We start from the raw sequence: 23,979 nt of genomic DNA on the forward strand, positions 1-23,979 counted from the left end.
GTAAAATAAAGAAAAATATACAGAGAATCAACAGTGATAGGAAGGAAACTGGGACTGAAATCAACAATTTGGAACAGAAAGAAAAAATAAATATATAACATTCTGTTACATTCTGTAACATTCTGTTATTCAACCATAACAGAATGAAGAAACAAGAATTCAAAAAAAAATTGAGATACGTAGGAACCTACGGGACAACTTTAAAAGTTCCAACATCCAAATCATACGGGTGCCAGAAGGAGAAGAGGAAGACCAAGAAATTGAAAACTTATTTGAACAAATAGTGAAGAAAAACTTCCCCAGTCTGGCAAAGGAAATAGACTTCCAGGAAGTCCAGGAAGCTCAGAGAATCCCAAAAAAGTTGGACCCAAGGAAATACATACCAAGGCACATCGTAATTACATTACCCAAGATTAAAGAGAAGGAGAATCTTAAAAGCAGCAAGAGGAAAGGAGAGAGTTACCTACAAAAGAGTTCCCATAAGACTAACCGCTGATTTCTCAAAAGAAATCTTACAGGCAATAAGGAGCTGGAAAGAAGTATCTGAAGTCATGAAAGGCAAGGACCTCCATCCAAGATTACTCTATCCAGCAAAGCTTTCATTTAGAATGGATGGGTGGATAAAGTGCTTCCCAGACATGGTAAAGCTAAAGGAGTTCATCATCACCAAGCCTGTGTTACATGAAATGTTAAAGGGACTTATCTAAGAAAAAGAAGATCAAAACTATGAACAGTAAAATGGCAACAAACTCACAGCTATCAACAATGAACCGAAAAAATGAAAACAAATTAAGCGAACAACTAGAATAGGAACAGAATCACAGAACTGAGAGGAACAGAGATCACATGAAGGGCTATCAGTGGGGAGGGGGAGGGGAGAGAATGGGGGAAAGGTACAGGGAATAAGAAACACAATTGGTAGCTACAAAACAGACAGGGGAAGGTTAAGAATAGTATAGGAAATGGAGAAGCCGAAGTACTTATATGTACCACCCACAGACATGAACTTAAGTGGAGGAATGCTGGAGGGATGTGGGATAGACGGTGGAGGGGTATAATGGGGAGAAAAAGTGGGACAACTGTAATAGCATAATCAATAAAATATATTTTAAAAAAAGAATATTTTAAATTAAACTACAAAGCTATAGTAGTCAAAATAGTATATAATACTAGCATAAAAACAGACCTGGACCAGCGCAACAGAACCTAGAACCCAGAAATAAACCCATGTATATTTGGTCAACTAAAATTTAACAAAGGAGCTAAGGATACTCAATGGGAAAAAATAGTGTCTTCAATAAATTTGATTCAGACAATCAGATATTCACATGAAAAAGAATGAAATTGGACCCTTATCTTACACCATGCACAAAAATTAGCTCAAAATGTGTTAAAAACTTAAATGTAAGGCCTGAACCATAAAACTCCTAGAAGAAAGCAGAGGAAACAAGCTTCTTGACATGGGTCTTGGCAATGATTTGGGGGGTATCACACCAAAAGCACATGGTACAAAAGCAAAAATAGACAAATGGGACTACGTCAAATTTAAAAACTCTGCATAGCAAAAGAAACTGTTGACAAAAAGAAAAGACAACCTATGGGAGAAAAGTTTCCCCCCAAATTACAAATAGAACCTATGGGAATGGGAGAAAACATTTGCAAACCATATATCTGGTAAAGGTTAATATCCAAAATATATAAGGCACTCATACAACTCAATACCAAAAACACAAGTATAATGGTACCTTGGTACTCGTCATTGATTCCTTCCAGAACTCATGATGAGTGCCGAAACTGAGGAATGCTGACGGGTGGAGCTTTTCTTTTGCAGGGAGGCATCGTGACTCACACAAGTTCTAGCAAGTGCCACGGGTCCTGAGCAAGTGCTGAGGGCTAAGACACTTTTTCTTGTCCAAATTCTGTGAGTACAGTGTTTGACAAGTTCTGAAGCTGACAAGTACTGAGGTATGACTATAATCCAATTTAAAAATGGACAAAGGACATGAATAGATATTTTTCCAAAGAAGACATACAAATAAATAGCCAAAAGGTACACAAAAAGATGTCCAACATCACTAATCATCAGGGAAATGCAAAGGAAAACGACAATGAGGTATTACCTCTCACTTGTTAGAACAGCTATTATCAAAAAGACAAGAGATAGTGTTCATGAGGATGGGGAGAAAAAGGAACTCTCGTGCACTGTTGGTGGGAATGGGTAAATTGGTACAGCCAATATAGAAGATAGTATGGAAATTCCTCCAAAAATTAAAAATAGAACAACAATATGATCCAGCAATCCCATTTCTGGAAATTTATGTAAAGGAAATGAAATCACTATCTTGAAGAAATACCTGCATTTCCATGTTTATGGCAGCATTATTTACAATAGTCAAGACAGAGAAACAACGTAAATGTCCATGGACAGATGGATGTACAAAGATTGTGTGTGTGCACACACACTCAAAGGAATATTATTTAGCCATAAAACAGAAAAGAAAACCCTACCATTTGTAACAATATGGCTAGAACTTGAGGGCATTACACTAGGTGAAATAAGTCAGAGAAAGACAACATAGTGTATTGTAGCACTGATAAGTGGAGTCTAAAAAAACAGAATACACAGAAACAGCATAGAATGGTTGCTGCTGAGGGCTGAGGTGTGGGGGGAATCCAGAGGGGTTGGCCGAAGGTGCAGACTTCCAGATAAACATGAGGTCAGTAAGACCTGAGCATCTACCGCACAGCATGTGACTACATTTAACAATATTGTAATACACACTTGAATGTTACGTAAGGTGATGGCTGTGTTAACTAACTTTATTGTGTCAATCACTTTGCAAATATACACTTATCAAATCATCAGGCTGCACACCTTAACTTACACGATGTTACCTGTCAATTATATCTCAATCAATCTGGGGAAAATACATTCAAAACAAAATCTTTGGGGAAAAAGGTAAACCATCAGCTTACCAAATCACGGTGTGGGGCAAGGGCAGCCAAGAGGAAAAAAGTATAAATGCAAAAAGATGAGAAATAAGGATAAATAACATCATTAATGCAAAGAAAATCTGCTCGGTTCTGTGTAAGTAACTGAAAAACTCAACTAAATGTCAAATGCTCTGTGAAAAGAAAAATTGTTAGAAAAGGCAGAAAATCCAAATCATAGATAGGGGAGGAGTTTCAAAGAAATAATATCCACTAAAAAGATGAATAAATTCAAGCCCAGATGTATTTAAGGGTGACTCTAACCCGAACAATGAAAACCGGCATCATTCTTAGCAGGAAAGCACTGCAAGTATTCTCGATAAAGCCAAAAAGGAGCGGAGAATGCCCGCACCCACCCTGGCTCCACCTGCACTGGAGACCGCAGCCACAGCAGGAGGGTTGCTTCGCTGTGGTCGCCCAACGTGAGCGTCACTCCTTGGGGCATCTCCGCCTCTGCAGCGCTTGGGCCTGCTGCTTCTTGAAGACCTGCTTGGCGAATACATTGTGGTTTGCTTCCAGTCAAGAGGAATTTGCCTTTAGCACCAGTTCCTCATACCACACTCCTGCCACCTCCCAGCACCCAGCACGAGCCCTATTTTAACAGTGCGGCCATCATCAACAGGGGGTTCTAAGAACCAGGCCTTAATGATTTCAGAAGGAAGTATTTGGTGCTTTCCTTCTATCATTTGAATTTCGCCTTTGTGTGTCCTGCAGATACTATTGCTTTTAATGAGAAAACCTATGAATGTCGTGATGGGAGCCGCCTCGTCTGGATAAACACGCGGAGGAAGAACGGCGGCTGGGACCACAGGAACATCGCATTCTTGTCAGATTTGACTGGAGAGGTTCCCTGAGACGACGGTGTGCTGCGGGAAGGTCCTGTTCTTGTATTAAGAGTCTCTTCATAACTTACCTCCATGGACTCATCAAGCATTTGAGTGTCAGTGATCTCCCTGTTGGCCCAAGTGTGGAAGAGACGCTCCAGTGGGTGAAGACATTCCAGTCGGTGGAAGTCCGTGGAGAAGGCTGCCGGGCGCCCTGGACGCCGGACTCCCCCACCATCGAGCCACATCTGACTGCTTCCACAGGACAGTCGGAGAAGGTAGATCAGTAAGTCGCCTCTTGTGCACCGACAGATCTCAAAAGAACCACAGTTGGAACTCACTTTCAGCATCTCAAACGTGGCTGTGTACAGAAGGCAGAAACACTACCCCGTGGTACAAAAGAAGTCCTCAGTAAACCGAATGACACCCCCTGTGTCCGGTGGGAAAAACTCAGGTTTATTAAAGCTGTTAATTCTCCTTTTACTCTTCTATGAATTTCAGGATATCACCCTAAAATTACCAAGAGGGTTTATTTTTTAATGGACGAGCACAAATATCCAAGAAAACTATGGGGAAAAAAAGCGCTGGACAGTTAGTTAGATCCCTCCCTCCCTTCTGGCCTGCTCTGGAGTAAGAATTACACTGGGAGCCCCTTCCCTGAAGAACCAGTAAAGGGGCCAGCAAAGTGGCTCCCCTGACGGGAACCCAGCTGCACCCCCTTCCTCTGCACCCAGCATCCAGCTCCCTGCAGCCCCGCCTTCCTGCAGCCACAATCCTGGGCAGCCTCGGCCCTTGGAGCAGAGACATAAACACCGTGTTCCTGACCTGCCACACCTGGACAGCACCTCAGAGCACTGGCCATCAGTTCTTGCTGTCTCAGAGCTCTGCCACACATCTGAGAGACGCTGTTTGGGGCTGAATTGTGTCCTCCGCCCCCCACCCCACCAAAAAAAATGTTGAAGTCCTAACTCCCACTACCTCAGGATGTGACTTTATTTGGAAATAGGGTCATTGCAAGTGTAATTAATTAAGATGAGGTCACACTGAAGTAGAGTGGGTCCCTAATCCAATATGACTGACGTCCTTACAAAGCGATGGCCATGTAGAAACACAGGTGAAAACCACGTGGAGATGGAAGACCGGAGTGGTCCATCTGCAGCCCAAAGAACAGCAGATACTGCCAGGAAGAGGCAAGGAAGGGTTCCTCTGTGGGTTTTAGATAGAGTGTGGCCCTGCAGATTTCTCCAGAACCGTGAGACACCTTAATTTCTGTTGTAAGCCACCCCATTAGTAATACTTTGCCACCGCAGCCCTAGGAGACAAGCGCAGATGTCTATAGTCAGAATCTGTGCAGAATCTATGCATTCCACACCACTAGGGCAGCAACTGGGCACCCGGCAGAAGTGGCCAAGAGTTTTAAGCAGGAAATTCTGACCAGTCCAGCTAGGAGTGGGAGGATCCCACGCTTGAGAGACACAGCCTGGGGGCAAAACATTGCTTTTACTCGCCTCCTAACTTTGCCCGGCTTCCACCCTGAGGACTTCCTGGCCTGGCTGGCTCCTTCTCATTAACTGCAGCCCCCTGCTGCAAGGAGCCCACCCAGTCAGGACCAAGCTGGCTCTGTTGTTACATAACACAGGCAACCCCAGGGATCCTGGGGAGGGAGTGGAGCCTCAGAGGGCCCCAGACTGGACTTCTGGATCTGCTATCGCTGCGTGTGGGGCCCGAAGCACTGAATTCTGGGGACAAGGGGAGGTGTGTTACTTGAAGTCCAAATTGTGGGGGCCGCCCAGGTCACACACAAGTATGTGCCCCTCACTTATACTTGTGTCTCTTGCACTTACCCACCTGGAAAACTTACTCATTCTTCCCAAACCAGGTCACATCACCTCTTCCTCCAACTTGTAAGTTAACCACTCCCTCCTCTGTGTCACCCCTGGGCCTCCTACATACGTTTCTCCGTTACAGCTCTTACCACATTCTAGAGGAACGGTTCCGTAGACTGGGAGCTCCTTCCAGATGGAGACCATGTCTTTCATCCCCACTCCCTGACACCTAGTGCTTCGCCCCACAGTGCTTTCACAGACACGAACCTTTCCAACTATGGGTAGAATGTTAGAATGTTCTTGCATACAACAGCACAAAATCTCTCTCCTGGGATAATTTTATCTGTAGCTGGTGATCTCCATTATTCAACAAAGAGTTCCTGGAAAGAGAAATGCTAGTTATTTGCACTCCTCTGGTCCTGACCCCGTTTACACAGAAGTCGCCCTCAGTCAATGCAACCTCGGCTGCTGCCACCGCCACACTTCCTGCTTTTCAGGACGCATCTGATAACCTCATTACATCTCTCTGGGGCTTTCTATCCCGTGAATCTCCAGGCCATCCAATTTGTTTAGTACCACGTGATCTGCCACACCCAGACCACATTTTATGCTCTTAACTTAATTTATTATAGACATTGTGATGTGCCTGTTTTTCAGAAAAACAGGCCACCTCTTACATTAGTTATTTGGCCACCAGCCCTCTCCTAGTTGACAAGGGCAGGAACTTTTTATATCTCTGTTTTAGTAGTGGATAACATTTCTTCCTGGAATAAGAATCAGAAACCTTAATAATGTTCACAGCCTTTGACCCAGCAAGTCCCACTTCTAGAAGTTTACCCTAGGAAAATGGGGCTTTACAGCAGCACTATTTATATGTAAGAGAGGAGGCTTCACTGGGGAATTCGGTGTAATCTCTTCGAGGCAAACACAAGGGACATGGCTGGCCACAGAACACCAACAGGCCTAAGTCTAAGGTTGTCATGAAATGGAGCAGTGGCGATCGCCCGGGCTCAGCCAGCACTAACAAGGGTCAAGGCACGGCGTGCCCTGGGGGGTTTGGAGATAGACCAGACACTTCCCAATAGTCCAGCCTTCCCAATCCCCACTGTGAGAAGGCACCACCTCCCCACTCTGAGTCACCACTCAACTCTCTTTCTCTGCTGTTGAGAGAGTCAAAAGCATCATTTCCTAGTTTCCCTCGCGTGTTTCTCTCTGCTTCTTCCCTGCCGAGCCCGCACTCCTCGCCACTGGCTGCCAACACCACCACACTCTGGGGGCTGCTGCTTTGTGCATGGATGCAAGGGGCCATGGGGAACAGCAACCACCCCTGGACGGACCCTCATTTCATTTCCATTCTGTGCACGGCTTTCAGTTGCTTTGGGAGTAAACCGAAACGAAAGAACTTTGAGCAGGATCCAGGTGGTCATTCTTGTCTACCTTCAAACCCACACCAAGCTTTATGAATTAGCCAAGCTCACCAATGAGCTGTGAGGCTCCTGCCCCAGCTCTGAAAACAAGTAAAGCTTTCTGGTGGAGTTCCAGGCACATGCTGAGAAAGCCAGTGGGCACACGCTGGCCCCACCGATGCTCCTTTTCAGGCCAGAGTGTTCCTAGCACCTGTAACAGAGTTTAATGGCTCTTCTCGTCAGCAGAGAGGAGTAGCCCTGGGTCCCTGTGTTGCTGATGCTGTTGAACTAGGAACATTGTATTCTGAGTGGTTTGCATATATTATCTCATCTAAATTTCACAACGGACTCATATCAATATCCTTTTCTTCAAAAGAGGAAACTGAGGTTAAACTCGCCGACAATTATGGAACTTCTAGCTAACTAAGGGACTTTGTGTCTTTACTCTGCAAGTCTCTCCTTTGCTTGGGAGCTCTATCAGGGCCCCCCAGCCCTGTACACTGAGATGTGCCCCTCCCATGGAGTCTGGCCATGGGACAGCCCTGTGAAGAACGAGTGAATGTTCCCTGTGCTCTGCTCTCCAGTTCCAAAGGCAAAATGCACACAAGTCTCAGCACCAGGACCTCACTCCTCTGCAAGGTCTCAGAGAAGCTGCTCACATGGGCAGCAGCTACGTTCCCTCTCAGACATGGATTCCTCAGCTCTCTGGGTTACAAGGTTAGATTCATAGCGGCAATGCGGTTCTCTGGCTCCCTAGGGAGGACTGTTTCCGTTGTCTGTTCCAGGATCTGTAGAAGATTCTAGTTTTGGTAGACTCATAGCAAAGTCTTAATGCCCTTGGAGGAAGTCTGGGTCCCTTTGGGCTAGTACCTTTATTTCCCCTTTGATCCCTCCCTTGGCTCCACAACAGCCTGCTGAGTTATCTCACATAACAGACATCAGGGTGGGGTGCACCCCAAGAGCAGCCTGAGCTCCAGCTCGAAAGTGTCGACAGGAGTCCAGGTTCTACCATCCCTCTGCTTCACCCTGACACTGTGTGGGCTCTGTCCTCAAGGAGGCCGGCTTCTTGGGGGACTGTCTTGGTCTTGTGTCTGGCTTTGGTTTTTTTTTCCCCCAAAGGCATGAAAGCTTTCCCAGAGGCCTCCAACAGACATCCTTCTTTGCCCATTAATGACAAGGAGAACAACCACCATGTTGAGCTTGGACTATAATGGCCAAGGGGCCAGTAAATGCCAGGAGGTCAAATACCCTGACCACTGTCACCTTCAAATTTAGCACCTATGGGTTCACCAGGTTACTGAATGCTGGCACAGGACAATACACGGCAGAGCCCATCAGGGTCCTGAAAGTCCATCTGCAGCTTTCTGCAGTAAGGCTGCTGCTTCTGCTCTTGAGGCACGCTCGTTCTGTGCCTGTTCAGCCCCTTGGTGGTCGGGCAAGCATGCAATAGTTTCCATAAATCTCCTATAACAGCTGAACCCCCGGGATATTTTTTCTTGATAATTAATAAGCAGAGCCAATGTCTCTTTAGAGTCTGAGCTCATCCTTTGTTGCGACGACATCTGCCTGTCACACCTGACCATGGTCTGGCCGGACATGCGGGTGTTAAAGCACCTGTCGGTCTGTCCTCTCCCGGTAGCACACGATTTGAAGGAGCGCTTTCACGCTCCTTCTCAGGTCCTGCTGAAAAAAAGTGCCATGTAGACAAACTAGATGCTCCACATCCCCGGTCACCTTGTTCATGGAATGGTTAAAGAAACCAAATGTTCTGGGGCATCCCTTCAAATTCATAAAATTCTACAAACAAGTAAAAATGTGATTTTCTACCTCACTAACTGTAGGTTTTTCTTAATACCACTCCTCACCAAGTCCCACCGACTCGCCCCCGCAGCGGGCCCCAGCCCTGGGAAAACCTGCAGGCATCTGCACTGTGGCGGGCTGTTCAGCCTCTCCCATCGTGGTGGGGGTGAGGGTCACAGGGCCTCACCGACAATCAGTAGCTTTTCAAAGAGTTTCTGTAAATCCCCGATTTCAAACAATAAAACCTGTTTTAATCTGTTCTTAACAAACATTACCCACATTCCATTCATTAAGAAAGATAAAGTTATTTTTGTTTAGGACTTCCTTTTCAGTCCCTCCTCCTAACCTCTGTGTTAGAAATCCCTGAGATCAAAACCCTCTGGGTTAATCCACAGCTCCAGCTGGAACAAATCCAAAGGAGTGCAGAGGGGCAGAAGCCTCTGCCCACTCTCGAGGAAAGGACTGGAGGGAAGGACTGCTCTGTACCTACATGCTGCCTTTGGAGAGTGCCAGCATTTTCTAAAGGCTGGATTTCAAGTTAGACAGCAGGTAACCAGAAGAGCCAGAATTCAACTTAGTTCTCACTCCAAAACTGTCTTCATTTTGCCCAGTCCATATGCTGCTGATGTGCATGTCTACCCAGAAAACCCAAGAGAATCCACTGGAAAGCTATTAGAGCCACAAAGAGAGCTAAGCTGACTGCTTTTAAAATAACTGTAACCATTTCAGACAATATCATTGAAAAAGTTACTATTCAAGGTTCTTACTGGAGTCCGCACGATGCCTCTGGGCGGCAGCACGGCTGCCTCTGCGGAGGAAAACCAGATGACCCGGGATGGGAGTAGAAAGAAGACTTACCATCCCCTAGACTTTCGAACTTTTAATTTTTGCACTATATGCACACGTAACCTATTGGAAATAAATAAATAAGATTCCATGGGAATTAATAAGTCGTAAGGCAGAAATTTCAGGACATCACGAGGACATTAGACATCCAGCCATCAGCACAGCCGTTGAGTTCTCCTATCGCCTCTCTTTTACTTGCTTCTATATATATTTTTTATTTTTTCAATTACAGTTTACATTCAGTATTATTTTGTATTGGTTTCAGGTGTACGGCATAGTGGTTTGGGCAGTCGTATACCTCACAAAGTGTTCCCCTGCTACTTGCAGCCCCCACCTGGCTCCGTGCAAAGTTATCACGATATCACCGGCTCTGCTTCCTGGGCTGCACTTCCGTCCTCACGGCTACTCTGTAACCACCAGTCCGTACCTCTCAGTCCCTTCGCCTTTCTCAGCAGCCTGCCCGCCCCCTCTTCTCTGGCAACCCTCAGTTTGTTCTCTGTATCTGTGAGTCTGTTCCTGTTTTGTTTGTTAGTTTGTATTTATCCCCCTCTATGTTCTCGCCTTTTTGGTCAAATATTAATCGACTGTGTAGGCAGGTGCCTCTCCAAAACAATGTTAAACAATACTCAGATGCTATCAGACAGATTTCAACCCTTTTAAATGGAATTCATTGTTTTTTTTCAAATGTCTAAAAAGATTGATATTTCCTTTCCTATTTTCTAGGGATAAATAAAAGATTATGTTACTAGGCAGGGGCCTGGCCCTGAGCGGGTCTGCCTAGGGCCAGCTGTAGTGTGTGGATTCTTGCCCTCATGTACGAAAGATTTCACAACACGAGTCTGGGTGACTATGAGGATGCATTTATTAAAGCTGGGGCAGTGGAACAAGGAAGGGCTTAGCATAGATGAAGCAACTTGAGAGCCTGGGCGGGGCTGCCTTAGCTCACAGGGAAGTCAGAGGAAAGGGGTCTTTAGGACAGGTTCAGGGGGTGAGGCTGGGACAAGCTGCCCGCTGCCCATTGCCTTAGAGTTTAGGACGTGCCTGTGGGGAAAGAAGTTGGGGGGGGGGGGGGGACAAGGGAATGTTGCAGGCTACTCCCCAGAGGGAAAACACACACCGGGTCCTTTATCTTGAGGCTTTTTTCTCTTTCTCCAAGGCAGGAATCTTAGGGGAGGTCTCAGGAGAGGGTTCTGGTAAAATATTCATCAGTTCTCCAGGCACACCCTGTCAGGGTCAGGATCTCCTCTGATTGGTCAGTGAGAGGGGCCCTTTAGTTATTTCAGTTGGTTTGGGTGCAGCCCACCTGGTTTTGCTACTTTTCTGGGCCTGGAGCTAAAGTACAACTGAGACCTAGATGCTATCTCCAGGGAGGAAAGGCCAGGGAAAGAGGTTACCCTGGGGGTGAGGTCCTTGTTTTCCCAGTCCGTCCCCCCCCCCCCCCCCCCCGCCCCGCCACCAGACACTGGGATCCTTCCTCCCTAATGAACATCTGCTCCTGACTGTAAATTGCTCAGCCGTTGCGCTCAGCTATCTGCCTCAGTTTCCCTATTCCACTTACCAAGGAATTTTCCAGGCTTCTTACGATCCTGTCTCAGTTTTGCTGTTAGTTGGGTAGTAAGTAGTTTGTTCTGGAAGATACTTTATTACTCCTTTTATTACTTCCCTTTGAGCAAAATAATTGTTAGGTTGAGATCCAGTTACCTCTGTTTCAGAAGGTTCAATGTGCATACCCCTTTTACTGTTTTAAGAGAGCTATTAAGCAATAAGATATCATAATTTGTGGCAGAAAGAGTTCTCAAAACCTTGCAACATTTATGTTTCCACTCTTCAAAATTATTAAAGTTCTCTTCTGCAAAAGGTACACACAGATCCCGGACAACTTGAGTGCTTTTAAGGAGAAGATCTTGTATTATTTAACAGAAGAATCCATAGTCACAAGAATCCCACACATTTCCCCAGAGAGGAAAAATTATTCATTGTATGATATAAGGAGAGACTTCAGTTATATTTTTTTAAATGGACCAAGAGTCTTCTGGAAGAGATAATATTTACAATGGCAACCAAATATAAAATACCGAGGCATGATTTCAACAAGAACGGCAGGTCTGGGAGGGAGAGCACCAGGAAACTTCTCCAAAGATGAGAAGAGAAGACTTCAGTAAATGGAGGGACTTGCAGAAAGCAGTGACAAAGAATTTAGACCCTGGGGTCACAGGGACCTCTCGTGCTCATACTTCTCACTTGTGAAAAATAGGGACACTCGTCCTGTCCAGTGTGGCTCAGCCTGTTAGAACGTCATTTCATAAACCAGAAAGATCACGGGTTTGACTCCTGGTCAGGGCACATACCTGGGTTGTGGGTTCAGTCCCTGGTTGGGGAACGAATGAGAGGCAACAGACCGATGTTTCTCACGTTGATGCTTCTCTCCTTCACTCTCTCCCTCCCTTCCCTTCTCTCTAAATCAATAAGCATGTCTTCGGTGAGGATAAAAAAAAGAGCAAACGAGAAGGAAAAGTAGAGAAACTCATAGTGCCCCCCTTCTAGTGCTTCCCAGACAAGGGACGTTGTTCCCTGTGGGCCATCTGTGTTGCACCAGGTTTCACAAAGGACAAAGACGCCAGCATTCTTCTCTGCAGCTCGCCACAAGCTGTATTTTCAAGGGGAATCTCTGCTAAGAGTCCTCACCCAGTGTCCACAGTTCCATGTCATGCATGGTCACCGACTTACTCACGGCTCTCTAGAGAAACAAAACGAAGTACACGCAGACAGAATTTTTAAGAATTGACTCACATGACTTTGGGCACTGGCACGTCTGAAATTTGTGGGGCAGGCCAGCAGGCTGGAAACTCCACAGTGTCTAGGTTGCAGCCTTGAGGCAAAATGGATTCTCTCTCCTCCCCCTGCCCCACATCCCCCTAACCCCCAACCTCAGGCTTTGTCCTTAGGGCCTGCAGCTGCCTGGATGAAGCCCACTCACACCGTGGAGGGTAATCTGCTTTAAAGTCACCTGACTGTACACGTTAATGACACAGACAAATACTTTTGCAGCAGCCTCTAGACTAGTGTTTGACCAAACCACAGGGCACCACAGCCTAGTTAAGCTGACACATAAAATTAATCAGCACAGCTACCTCCCAGTGAGGGGGGGACTCCTGGCCCACCAAACTGTATTTCCTTTCCTGTTTACCTCCAAGGAGTTAGTTAGCATTTCTCCCTTTGTGTCCTCCTAACACAGAAAGATGGATACACATCTCGCTTTTCTGTAGACTATTTGACTACCATTAGTGGTCCCCTCAGTGCTTCCCAAAGAAATCAACACACAAACCCTACTTCAAGAACTCAAGGCGATTTATCTCACAAATGCCAATCAAAGTAACCTTCTGGTCTCTCACTTGAGGTGGGACAGAGGGGGAAAGAAAAACTGTATGTGGACTTAACCTCCAGTGGCACAGTCAGCTACATATAGTAGAAAAACAAAAAGGCAAACAACCTAAATGTCCTATAAAGAGTAGTTGATTATATATATATATATATATATATATATATGTATATATATGGTTCATCTACATAACAAACCACTACGCAGTGATTCATGACCTTATGTGAGATTATTTCATCACCCTGAAAAATATATAATATAGTAAGCAAAAAAATAATCAGGTCATAAAACAGTATATTCAGTATGATTCCAGTTTTGTCACATATATATATAGTAATTACATACATATGGGGAAGGGAGGAAGAGAGTGAAGGAATTTCATATATATGTATGCATATAATTTCATGATTTTATATAGTCATTTAACATACATTATAAGATAAATCATTATTTTATATACCAGTACACGAAAAACACTGCTAATTAAACTATGGTACCAACAATTTTAAGATACACCCCGACTTCAGAAATGTTAAAAAGTGAAAAAAATATGCACCTTAGAACTGATGAAATACATGTACATGTGAATTATACATGCACAGACAAAAATAGAATGTATTATACCAAAAGAGTGACAGTGGTTATCTCCAGGTACCTTAATTAGGGGTAGTGTATTTTCTTCTTTGTTTTTTTGTGCTTTCTAAACACATGATATCTGGGTAATTAATAAAAACAATAAACACGGTATTACGCACTCCTCCTGCTCTCCTAGCCCCCCTCCCTGTCTCGTGTTTCCCCTCCATTCTCTTCAGGGTCTTTGCCCAGACCCCAGTCCAGGGCCATGCTGAAGCCTGAGGAAAAAGAAAATGGGCTTTAATGCAAGCAAACTCATCAATGATACTTTCAAAATCTAATTCTTTGCTTGTTTTATTTTCAGTTAAGAAAATGCAGGTTTGAAAAATTTCTCTTGACCAAGTGATGATCTTAAATAAATTTTAATTAAGCTGAAGTAAAGTCATAGTAAATTCTGTTTGTGTATAAATAAACTATTTAATTTAAATTAATGTTGTGGGTTTTAATATACCTATTTTTCAATATTTTTTTCAACTACTCAAATGAACTAGAAAAAAATAAGCATTTAAAAAACACAGATAAAGCCCTGGCTGGTGTGGCTCACTGGACTGAGCGCCAGGCTGCAAACCCAAAGGTCACCGGTTCAGTTCCCGGTCACAGCACATGCTTGGTTGTGGGCCATGTCCCCAGTTGGTGGCATGCATGCAGGAGGCAGCTGATCATTGTATCTGTCACACATTGCTATTTCTCTCTTTCTCTTTCTCCCTTCCTTCCCCTCTCTCTAAAAGTAAGTTAAAAAATCTTTTTAAAAAACACACAGAAAAATGTGAATATGGTATACACATTTTTTCTTTTGCCTCAAGCTCCAATATGGCTCAGCAGATCACTATTCTTTATTTTAAATTGTTGATGCTTTGTTCATTGCAGATTTTTATTAATTTTGATTTTTTAAAATATTACATTAAATATTATTAAATATTGAATTATTTGAATTACTGAATTTTGTGGTGCTCCTTTAATTTTGCATCCAAAGCAAGTGCCTCACTCACCTTACCCTAGACCTGTCTCTGCCCCAGTCATAATCCTTTTTCACATGTATCAACTTCTTTCCCTAGACTATGGGTGTCCTGGGGAGAAAGATGTGGCTTATTCACCTTTGTATCTGTGTCCTACTCAACACCTAGCATAGCAGCTACCAAGCTTGGGCTTCAACATTGTTTTGTCGACGGTAGGAAAGGAAGAAGGAAAACAGCCAATGATAATAACTAACATTCTAACATTTACTTAGTGCTTATTGTGTACCAGGCACTGGGTTAAATAAACATTTTATTTATTTTAATCTAACAACTCAATAATAAAAATAATATACCCATTTTGCAGACGAGGAAATTGAGGCACACAGAGCTGAGTGAATTGTAATGAACCAGTAGTTATGGCAGAACTTGGAGCGGCTCTGATTAGGTTTCTTGCTGAGACTGCCTCTCTTCTGGGCACACGGGGATGAGATGAGAAGGGCAAATGGGGAGCACAGGGAGAAAAGAGATGAAGAAGCAGATGCGCTGGAACTGAATCGTCTCACGTACACCTCAGCTATTTGCTTCAGCGTCACAACCCTAAGCATCATTAACCCCACTTTACAGATAACAAACTGTAGACATTAGAAAGTTACAGGGACTTATTTGGTTCCTTCTAGGGTTAGCCACCCTCCCGGGCAGAGGAAGAAAGTCACAGGTGGGACGGACATATTGTCAGCGAGCCACCTGCCCTCCCCTCTAACCTCCCTGGCAAGCTCAGGGCAGCTTCCTCTGCAAACTTTCCGTGCAAAGTGGAGCCAGCTGTTCCTCCAGATGAGCAAATCTCCCTCATCCTGCCCCACCCAGAGGTGGGTGTCCCCTTACCAGGCGCTGCGTGTGGCAGGAAGAGACTTGATAAGGACCAAAGCCGAAGCCACAGCCTCACAGAGCTGCTCTTGTCTCACTCGCTTCCACTGAACTGCTCCCCACAGCGTTTCCTGCTGTGAGGTGGGGGAGCCCCTGAGGCACACCGATGTGAAAAACAAAACTCAACACCCAAAAACAAAATCTAAAATGGCTCAGAAACAAAAGTAAGATTGTGAGAAAAAATGAAATTCAGAGCAGGGGATGCAGGCATGTTCTGCAGAAAAGCTTAATGATGGTGAGTTTCGGTCAGAGATACGCAAGATGATTGATTTCTGGACAGAAGAACTGAAAGCAGGGAGGAAGGAAACGTATCTTTCATTGTACATCTTTTGTAATGCTTGATTTTTTTAACCATATGCCTATATAACTTTTTCAATTGAAGTGATCTTTTTAAAAGTGGCCTGCCAGCAGTGGCAGGCTGAAGTCACAGTCGCTGTCCTACAGCGGCTCATCTTCAGGCCTCCCTGACGCCGAGGGCCGGGAGCCTGAACAGCTCAGTGTATGACACATTAAGGGCGGGTCCCACACCCTGTAGACCTGTGCCTCCAAATCAGGCAGCTAGTGATTCTGAGGACTCAAAGTCACGTTTAAAATCAGAGTCAGCTGAAATAAAATTGAATGAGTAATTTGCTTCCGGAAAGTGGTGCACAGAATACAGACTCATGCTGCTTCCCCGGGACACTGGGGTGGAGTCTGTGGTCATAAGCATCCTGGGGAAGAACAGAGGCTGTGAATCCAGCCTAGCCTGCCACCCTCAGGTCAGCCTGGGTCCAGATTGAGGCTCTGGGGCTGGGTGAGAACCACCTGACCCCTGGGAGTAACAGAGCAGAGTTAGAGGAAAGGTGGAGCAAAAATTGTAGGGCCAGACCTGTAAGGGAGTGTCCACCCTCAGAGAGAGAGAAATAAGGGGCGGCATCCCGCAGTCTTTGATAGAGAATGCCCTTATTCTGAGAAAGATAGCTGTCAGATAAGGCAAGTGACGAGAACAGTGGCAACTGGAGCGATGGGAACCCAAATGAGCCCTGAGCGTCTGTCTCCGGGCCGAAATGCACGATCAGGTAACTACTGTGGAAAGTCTTCCTTTAGGAGTTTAGACCCCAGAAAGTCTCTAGTGAGAAAGAAAGGGAGTGGGGGGGTGGGGGATTACTCAGCTACTTGGAGAAGGAGGAGACAGGTGGCCATGCCAGAAGAGAGTGGACACCCCCTTTCTGCTCCTTCAGGAACGCCCGTCTTTCAGCATCCCCCTGATCTGGTGGGGCTAGGCAAGGTCTCCACGGTCCACCCGCCTCGTCTCTCCAGACTCGATCACTGGAAAGCCTTTGGCCTCCTGCTGCACAGCTCAATCCTATCGTGGTGTCCCAGACGAGAAAGTAAGATTACTTCTTCATCCAACAGTTCATTGCCAAGTGGCTTCCCCTGCCTGTCCCAGTTCGTGGCAGAACTGTCTGATTGCTCAGACCTTCTCACCCACACCCCTGCTCCCAGGTCTTGTAAACACAGAGATACAAACTTGTTTAAATATAAAAACAAAAGAAAAACACAATTCGTGGTTTCAGATTCTATCATAGAAAACTTTCAAATTATCAGGGCTATTTGGAGTCCACTGTGCTACTTCTCTATTGTGGAGATAAGGACCCGCAGACGACATCACAGACTCACTCTGGGAGCTGGACAGGACCAGTGGGCAGCCTGAAGGGGTGGTTCCGAGCCTACGTGCAGGAAATGAATTGACCTGGATTCTAATCCCAGTCCTGCCACCACAGGTTCAATGGCTCTCAAAATTGAGGGTGCACCAGAATCACCTGGAGAGCTTTGAAAAACACAAATCTCTGGGCCCCATTCCCAGAGATTTGCATTATTTAGGTCTGGGTGGGGACCCAAGAATCTACTACCTTCCTAACAAATTATCAGATGCTACTGATGCTGCTGATCGGGAACTCACTTTGAGCACCCCTGTAGCTGTGCGACCAGCCGTCCCCCGTGTACATCCTGGACAACAATTGTAGGCATTCGCTCTCGCTGTTGTGTGGAGGGGAGGAGTCATTTGCCCGAGACTGCCCCGCCAATGAGAAGCAAACACGGGACGGAGCCCCGGGCTCCTCACCACCTGCCCCCGGTTTAACCCTCCAGCGCGGCTGCCTCCGGCTCTGAGGGTTCCCGCCGCGCCGCCACAGAGAGTGCGGTTCCCTGCACACGCCGGCCCGCGCCGCTGGCAGGACCGCTGATGCCCTTCGACTTTGGGGTGGGTAGGGACCCTCCAATTTTTTTCGGCGGAGGCCGCACCCTGGGGTGGGCTGAGGTCTGGAAAAGCTGGGCTCCTTAGCAGCGGCCAGTGGGCGGAGGGGAGAATTTATGGGACCGCGGGCTGCCACCGGGCACCCAGCCTCCGGGAGGCCCCGGGAGCTGCGGGACCAGGCGCGGCTCACAGCGGCGCTCCGGGGCGCCGCGGGAGGCCGCCAGCACCTAGCCTGGGAGGGGCGCGTAGGACGCGCTCCAGTGGCCTTGCAGATCCTGCCCCGGCCCCGCCCTCCAGGACGTCCCGTCAGAAAACCCAGGAGCTGCTCGGCGGCGCGGCTGCGACTCAGCCTCAGCCTCAGCCTCAGCCTCAGCCTCGGCGCAACAGGTAAGTCTCGGGAGCGGCCCGCGACCCTCCCCGGCCCCTGCGACCCTCCCCCTGACTTGAAACTCTGAACTGTCCCCCTTCTCGAAACTTCCCTCCAGTCTCTCGCTTCTGCCACGTCCTGGCTCTCTCCCACCTCCTCCTCCTCCTCCTCCTCGTCTTCCTTGTCTTCCTCCTCACCACACCCCACAATAAAATGGAGAGGGTGGGCCAGGCTGGTCCTTATCGGTCGGTCGTGGTGGCCTCTAGCTCCTCCGGTAGGAGCCGCTCCTCCTTTGCCCCTGAAAGGATGAATGCAAGGAAAGCTCAGGACTCTGTGGCTTACAGGGGTGGGGCAGAAGAGGGACAAGCCGTCGCCCTCCCTCCAGGGCTCTCCACCTCTTCCCTTCACTCACCACCGCCGCTGCGTCTGTCTTGTGCGCCCAGCCTCCCCTGGGTGGGCCTCCCTCCCGGCCCTGCTCCAGGAACCTTTCTGCAGAGGTCACCTCCCCCAGTGTCATGTTGCCCCTGAGCAGACGGGGGCAAGGCAAGGGTAGCCTCCTGGGGGGCTGAGGTCCACCTCAGAAGTCTTCCCTCTGGGGCCTTGGGCCTTTTGCAAGTAGGAGCTGTGTGACATTGTGGGGAGGGAGTCTGATGTATCTTCATGATTGTGGCTGTTCACCAACTTCCCCATTTCCCCGTCATTTGTTCCAAGCCCCAGCTAACCAAAAGGAGAAACTTACTCGCCCCAAGACCCTGATCGTGGCAGAGGATAGGACAGAGCTCTCCTGTGTGTGTGGGCGGGGGGCAGCTTGCCACCAAAGCTTAGAACAGACCCCCTCTATTACCAACAACCCATTGCAAGGGTCCCAGGGAGCGTTCTGATACCGTGCTCTCAGCACACCCCCAGGCCCACAGAGGTTAACAACTCTGGAGACACCAAAGACCCTGGGGTGTGTGGTCATTTTAGTAGAGGTGGGTGTCCACCACCCAGGCCCTGTTCTCGAGGGCAGATCAGCTGTGTCCCTACCCATCACAGGAAAGGTAAAAAGGATGAGGCAGGCAAATTCACTTATTGGATGGTACACGCTACATACTTTGCTTCAAATTATCCAGCAAAAGTCAGTATGATTGCAGGGACTTCCCTCGCTCCTGTTCCGCAAGGATCCCATTCATGTTAGGCACCCAGAGGTAACACTTTAGGGGCACCGGGACAGAAAACAGAACAGGACTGTCAAAGGGAAGAGAGTCTGAAGCAGGCGCAACCACGAAGGGTTCTGGATGATTGACCAACATGGCCTCATCCTCGGTAATCACTGCCCACGGTTAGTAGGACGGCTGACTCCCTCCCACAGCAGCAGAGAAGAACTCAGGCATGAAAGGGGAGGCCCTCATATGTGTCAGATGCCCTCTGAGATCAGAAACATCTTAGCCCAAGTTCAGGTGGGAGAAAACCAGGCAGGGGCTATGGCCACGGGCTTAGTCCATGTAGCTATTGCCTAGAACAGAAGTCAGAAATAGGAGGGCAGTAAGCCCTAGCACCTAGTGGGTATAATGGAGGCAGCAGCTGACTCAGCCCTATCGCTAATTTAGCTGTCTAACCTTAGCCAAATCACATAAACACTCCCTGGGCGGAGAGCAAATGAGAAGGTGTGTATGAAAGAGCTTTGGCAAAGCTCTGAGCACCAGCCAAATACAAGGCAGGGAGGTGTGGTGGGTAAGGCAGTGGGTGGGCTTTGGAGAGACGTGGGCCCGAGTGCAAATCCTGCCTCTGCTACTTCCTAGACATGTGACGTTGGTCAAGTTACTTCAGCTTGCTGTGCTTCAGTTTCCCGTGTAAAATGGAGAAGGTAGCTGTTACTTGACTTGGTGTGGTGAGTAGTAGTTTTAAAAGCGGTGGTGCTGTCCTGACCCTCCCCTGGCTCTCACAGACTCGTTCCAGCTTCCCCAGCCCTGGAAGTGACGCCGAGGACCAGAGCAGGTGCCTGTGCGCCGGGGACCCAGTGAATCGCTGTGCCGAGGACTTGGGTAAACTCAGCTCTTCGTGCAGCCCCTGCTCCTCTCTGGGAAATCCCAAAATGTCCCTTCTCAGTTGATGGGAATGAGAGTGAGGGTTTAAATAAGGGAGAGGTCAAGTGCAGGGCAGTGACTGTCTCTGTCGAGCTCAATGCTATAATTGTGCTGTTGAAAAGGCTTGCACAGTGAACAAGGATGGGTTCAGTCTGGAGAGAAAAAGCACTGTTAGAAGACTCTTTTGTGGCACCTAAGAGCCCTGTGGGGTCAGGTTATTCTTCTGTACCCTGGGCAACCTGGTCCTGAGCCCTACGCAGAGATTTGAAGGAAGGAAGAAACCCAATCCCCACTGTCAGCCCCGCATCTGACATGTAACAGAGAACAAAGGACAGATGAGAGCAGTGGAACAGCATAACCGAATCCCTCAGGGCAGAGGGATCCTGCAGGGGCGGGAAGGCCGGGTGGATTGCGTTCTAGAGGCAGGAATCGGGGACCAGGATTTAAGGGTTGGGAAAGAGCAAGCAAACAGGATCTAAGTGGCTTAGTGTCTAGACCTGTTACTTCTCTCTCCTAAAATCTAGTGGGGAAGTCCCACGTGGGGAAACATGGGTAGTGAAACTTGGAAACAAATGCACGGTGATACTGAGGGCAGTAAGATACACGTCAGTCTAAGAAGGCTGCTTGGAGGAGGGGAGTTTGGAATCAGAATGTGAAAGAGAAAAGAAATCTGGCTTGGGTAGCCAGACTGCAAGGGACAGGCAGTGGGGAGGAAAGATGGCCAGTGGGGGTGTGCAGCAGACCGGAAGTGGGCTGCCCAGGCCGTGTGGAAATGTCCATCGAGTGGCGCCGAAGAAGTATGGATGTGGCTGTTCTGGCTGTGAAAGGGAGAGGGAGGCCTGAGGCAAAGGACGCTGGCTGGCAGGCAGCTTCTGCTTATCCTCCAGATGCTGGGTGATAAAGGCGCATTCAGGCATTCAGATGCGGGTTTGGGGAGGAAGAGGAGGATCCGGGAGGCAGGGAATGAATCAGCAGAATTCGGCAGTGGGTGGGGTGAACCTGATACTGAGAAGGGATTCCGAGCTCCACACACGGGAGTGGGGCAGAGGTGGTGGTTTCTAGGATTTCCGCGCTGCTGGCTGCAGTGGGGAAACTGGGAATGCTGGCTAGGGGAGCGGGCAGGACGCACACACTGACCGCAGGGTGCGGCATGTTGGGTCCCTGGGGGCCCTGAGTGGACGGTGGGTGGGAGAGAAGGCAACACTTAGTTCCGCCCCCACCACAATCCGGAGAGCAGTCCGAGCCCTTAGGAATACCTCTCCTTTCAGTCCCCCTCATCCTCCCTCCACACCTGAAACCAGCAGGTGAGAAGTCTCAGTTCGTTTTTTTTGTTTTGTTTTTTAGAGGGTTTTTTTTATTGTTGTTGTTGTTATTTTGCCTTCTGTCAAACCCAGCCTGCCACCAGGGTTTAGGAAATGCCCACCTGAAGTTTCCTCCTCCGTCCCTGGGTCCCTAGGAGCCCGCAGTCTCGGGTCTGAGTGCAGTTGCACATTTCTGCCCGCCTGTCGGGGCCTGTGAGGAGCTCCGGTGAAGACCTGGGGTCTAGCTGTGGGACTCCCTGTTGGGTCACATATTATTTTGATTTTCAGGGACTTTCACAGCATTGTAATAAATCGACAAATATTTACTGAGTGCCCACTGTACACAAGCCAAGGATATGTGCCAGTATGTATATACACACTGTTCTAGGTTTACCGTGTGCACAGAGTCAGGTGGGTTATTTCCAACTGAAAACTTGTCGTTTGGGTTTACTTCAGCTTAAGATGTTATATGAACATAAAAGGAACCTAGGTGTGCTGGGGAAAGAACTTAACAGACTAGCTACAGAAATAACCTACACTGTCTTTCTGGGAAAATAAGCCATAGCAGCTGAAGCGTCTTAAAGGTGTAATTACGGAGAAAAGTGAAAACCTCGCAGCGTTCTGTAATGAGAAGGGTCGGGGCTAGGAGGTGGGGCTTGAAGGAGATGGTCTGTTACCTTGTTCTCCGCACACGAGCAGAGGAAGTGACATGAGTGCCGTGTGTGTGTGTGTGTGTGTGTGTGAAGGCAAGGAAGAACAGGACGGTGTTTGGCCAAAGCTGCCTCTTGGCCCCCTCCCCTACCAGTAGCTTGAAATTGACTCGTCCCCTCCCCATTGGTGGTGTCCCGCTCCAGGCACCTGCACCCTGGGTGAGAGAGGCGACAGTCACCTCGTTTCAAGAAACCTGTCATCAAGCCTTAGTGTGACCACCCTGAACAAACATCCCTGTGGCGGTGCCTCACTTCCTGGCTGCCACGTCCGGAGGTGAGCCGCTCAGTTGATAAACAGAAAGAAACCTGTTACAAAGAGGTCACCTGGCCAGCAAGGATGTGTTTTGTGTGGTTAACCCTCGCTTTCATAAAAGCTGAAACTTTGTTTGGGACTTCCAGTTTTGGCATCTTTAAAGCATTTAAACATTTGGACTTGAGTGGGATTTGGGGTGGGGGTGGGGATCTGAGAGTACAGTTGGGACACTCAGGAAAACAGCCCCAGCCCAGGCTCAGAAGATCCAAACCCAGTCCCCAAACTCCCCAGGGGGCCTCCGAGGGGTCCGTGAGATGTGGGAACAGAGCAGTGGCCTGGCAGTTTAGAGACGGCCATCTGCCGCTGGGAGCCACATGCTGTGCGACAACATAGAAGTCACCTAACCACTCTGGCCTCACCTGTAAAATCTGAGGCTGCTGGACTGGCAGGCAGACCTAGTCAAGGTGGCACGCTAATGCCCGACAACAGAATATCGTGTGACTCAGTCCTTGTTGGAGTAAGTGCATTCAAAACATCACCGGTGAAGTCAGTGCTTACCCTCGTAGCTTGCACCAGGCTGCCCTGGTCTCTTTTAACAAGAGTTCGTGGACTACTTCCTCCATGCTAACCTTGTGCTAGACTTTGCAAGTGCTAAAGAGGTGAACACAACCTGGCCTGTCTGGTCCAGGAGGTCACAGAGGTGTGAGAGAGAACAGACTGCTCCCACACGGGGAAGGCTGTGGTGGGGCCGGCGGAGAGGTGTAAACAGGCCGCTAAGCGTCAAGGGGGGTGGGGAGAGGAATTCTGCTACAGATCTGAGAAGGCTTCTGGGGGCTGGGCTGTGTCCGTCACTGGCTTTCAGATCTCTATGACGGGAGCAAAGTAAGAAAGACATTTTGCAACAGAATTTCATACCCACTTAACGTGTGACAAGGTATCCCAAAAGACTTAGGGCAGTTTTACACTTTTATCACATCAGAGGTATGAATTCTACAAATGAACAAAAAACATGATTTGAAATGTAATAATTGACATTTTTTACCTTTATGAATTTTTGAGTAAAAATTTTTCCATTTTGTATTGGAAAATGTTTATCATCAATCGATTGAGACAAACATTAAAATAAAAATTTATTTTTCAAAATTCATAAAACTCAATAAGGTAAAAGAAATTTAAATAAAAGTTCCAAATGATGTTCTTTGAAAGTCTGTAGAGTTTCTGTTTCTGAAGTTATTAAAGCGTAAAACTTCCCTAAGGCCTTTGGAACACTATATATGTATATATAGTAACTGAAACGAAATTTTCAACAAAACATTGCCTATTTTACATATGACCTACTTTGATTTTTTTTGTTCTATGCCATTCTGGTCTATTTTAAATAAAATTTTCATGCCAATTTGCAACAGTTTAAATGTATTTCACAACCCTATAGTGGGGTGTGGTCAGTGGTTTCATAGACAC

General features: G+C 47.4%; 1 protein-coding gene and 1 pseudogene across 4 annotated transcripts in view; both read left to right on the forward strand.

The window, feature by feature from the left end:
- Window positions 1-3,401: 3,401 nt before the first annotated feature.
- Window positions 3,402-4,148, forward strand: LOC114513034 (annotated as a pseudogene).
- A 6,720-nt stretch (window positions 4,149-10,868) lies between these two features.
- The window catches only part of GALNT6 (polypeptide N-acetylgalactosaminyltransferase 6), a 38,002-nt gene continuing 24,891 nt past the window's right edge, over window positions 10,869-23,979 (forward strand). For 2 of the 4 annotated variants that reach the window (XM_036019014.1, XM_036019012.1), the window contains exon 1: window positions 20,122-20,212. The gene's annotated coding sequence lies outside the window, so the exon portion shown is untranslated. Of the gene's footprint in view, window positions 10,881-19,858; window positions 20,059-20,115; window positions 20,213-23,979 lie in introns of those variants that run through there. The other 2 variants (XM_036019010.1, XM_036019013.1) reach the window with 2 other exon arrangements.

The sequence above is a fragment of the Phyllostomus discolor genome, chromosome 2, assembly GCF_004126475.2.
Source record: "Phyllostomus discolor isolate MPI-MPIP mPhyDis1 chromosome 2, mPhyDis1.pri.v3, whole genome shotgun sequence".
Classification (NCBI taxonomy): domain Eukaryota; kingdom Metazoa; phylum Chordata; class Mammalia; order Chiroptera; family Phyllostomidae; genus Phyllostomus; species Phyllostomus discolor.